This window comes from Amphimedon queenslandica, unplaced genomic scaffold (genome assembly GCF_000090795.2).
Source record: "Amphimedon queenslandica unplaced genomic scaffold, v1.1 AMPQUscaffold_12433, whole genome shotgun sequence".
Classification (NCBI taxonomy): Eukaryota; Metazoa; Porifera; class Demospongiae; order Haplosclerida; family Niphatidae; genus Amphimedon; species Amphimedon queenslandica.
This window is the reverse complement of record NW_003547330.1, coordinates 4002-6593: the sequence shown is the minus strand read 5'-3', so window position 1 is coordinate 6593 and position 2592 is coordinate 4002. Positions and strand designations below refer to the sequence as shown.

General features: G+C 33.1%; 1 protein-coding gene across 1 annotated transcript in view; it reads right to left on the bottom strand.

The window, feature by feature from the left end:
* LOC100635586 (ephrin type-B receptor 2-like) overlaps positions 1–856 on the bottom strand; it is an 11990-nt gene extending 11134 nt beyond the window's left edge. Inside the window, exon 1 of the mRNA XM_020004054.1 lies at positions 29–856. The gene's annotated coding sequence lies outside the window, so the exon portion shown is untranslated. The remainder of the gene's footprint in view (positions 1–28) is intronic.
* Positions 857–2592: the final 1736 nt, after the last annotated feature.

Genomic DNA, 2592 nt, shown 5'->3' with positions numbered 1-2592 from the left:
AAAGTATCATTAATATTATTTCACTTACTAATTAAACACCACGTCTTGTGAAGATTCAAATTGAGAGTGTTTTGAACGTTGCCACGGTTACTAGGATCGTCATCGTCATGGTTACCAGTCCGGTGTTCCCCAGATTGGTTTCTTGCTAAGTCAGCATGTTCTTCACTATGGGATATAGTGTAATCTTCATTATCACCTTCAACTGAAGGGGGCGGGGTCCGACCAAATGTCATTTTACCATAGATATTAGAGTAAATGAAAGGGATTGGAAACGGGGCGTAGCAACAGGAAATGCTAGTTGGGTTACCACGTGACAACCATCAGTGTTTTGCCATCTCCTCCGTTGGTAAAGTTGCTCTGGAAGGATTTTGAAGGAAACTTGTGTTGCTCCAGGATAGCGCTTGCTTATAATTTATAGCCTATTGCACATATAATTTTTAGAGCTACCCACAGCAAGTTTTTTGTCTCTGTAAAGCTATGTTGCAATCAGTTATAGGTACAACAAATCAACTATTTTTGGTACACTTTAGCTCTTGTAACAAACTCATACTTCATAGATTCTAACTCTAACCTGTATAATTACTTTGGAAAGTGTAAGGCCTTTCATATGATTATAATGGTTTCCAGTTTTACTTTAGCATGTTTTGAGAAAAGGGAGAATAATGAAATAAATGGCATTTTAAGAGTAAAAATGGGCTGTGTCATTAAAACTATAACATTTTCTGTACAATAGATAACAGTAGTGTTGAGAGGAAACATTAGGCTTCTTGATGCATCAGTTTCACTTAAATGAGAACAGTCCTTCGCCAGATATTGCTCCTGAAAGAAGGAAAAGTAGCGTGAAAATAGTGAAAAAATCTCAACCCACCTCTGTATGCTTAGTAACAATACAAATGAATGGAGGTTGGGCTACGCCCACGCACCCGTTTCCAATCCCTTTCATTTACTCTATTATCTATGATTTTACCAGCTGAACTTGAGGAACCAGAGGAGGTATGACATGGTTGACCTTTGATTAATAATTGCAAAGTTCAATTGCATTCCATTGGTATCACGTGATGCAAAATGGCCACCAGTACCTCTTCTAGCAGTAATTTAAAGCATTAGAAAAGACCCAATGAGAATTTTATTGCTTCACTACAAACTATGATGATTGCAGTTATTTTTAAAATCTTAAACTAGTGGAGATCTATTTATCTGATGAAGTAAAGAACAGGATCAAATTTAAGACGCACTGTCTCTTTCTCCTTCTTATATTCATGTTTGTAGGCAAAGAATAAATATTCTCCATGCACTGGTGATTCTCAAAACTGTGAAGGATCGTCATGGATCATTATAGTTTCTGCAGTACAAGCCTGTTTTGTGATACAGTCATCAGAAAGCTGCCATTTTGCGTCACGTGATACCAATGGAATGCAATTGAACTTTGCAATTATTAATCAAAGGTCAACCGTGTCATACCTCCTCTGTTGAGGAACTGTTTTAATATGATTCTGCCATTTTAAAATGGCCGCCACCTTCTTCCAGTAGGGGAGTGACCCTGTTCCTGTACTGGTTAATTAAAAGATACTAGTTAATTAATAGTTATTAATAGTTATAACAAACAATATTACATTAATTTATTCATTTACATTCATGTAACTACATGTACTTGCATTATTATTAATCATACATGTATATAAACGTATTTTATTTATTTTATTTTGATGTATAGTTATGTATTATATTATTATTATTATTATTATTATTATTATTATTGTCTAGTTTATAAAGGTGTCAGTACTTATGATTACATAGTACAACAAAGAACAAGAAATGAACAAAATAATAATAATAACTCATCTAATAACTGTCTGGTAAGTCAATAAAATACCTTGTACTATAGTACAAGGTATTTCATCAAAATTATTGTTTAGAATAAATTCTATTTTTATTACATTTCCTGATGCATATACATGTTCTTATGTTGCGTAGAAAGTTTAAGCTGATTCCAATCAAAATTAGATTTTTAATGAATTTTTAAAGTTACTTCAAATCGGATAAAAGTCCCTGTACTATAGTACAGGGTCACGGGCCAAATTTCGCCAAAAATAAAAAGTAGAGAATTCTCCATTTTTATTACATTTCCTGATACATATACATGTACTTATGTTGTGTAGAAAGTTTGAGCTGATTCTAATCAAATTTGGATTTACAATGTAATAAGAATTTTAAAAGTCACTCAAAAATCTGTTTTGCTTGGCACAAATTTTGTGACAAAGGAACAAAATTTTGTTTCTGCAATTTATTGAAATTGGACTTTTACAAACTTATAAAGTATCATTAATATCATTACTTTACTTACTAATAAAACAGTGGAACCCGACCAGGTGTCCTAAGAGTAGAGTAGCTACAGCTGATACTAACCCAATGAGTGCAGTAACAGTAGGGAAGACTGGATCAGGTATAGGAGCACCAAACAATCTTAGAATAGGATCACAACCAGTGACATTAAAAGAACCACTGCAAGAGTATCTTATTAATGACCGATCAGCAAAGAATATAATAAATAAAATAATAATTAACAATAAATTAAGAAATGAAGCAATGAGT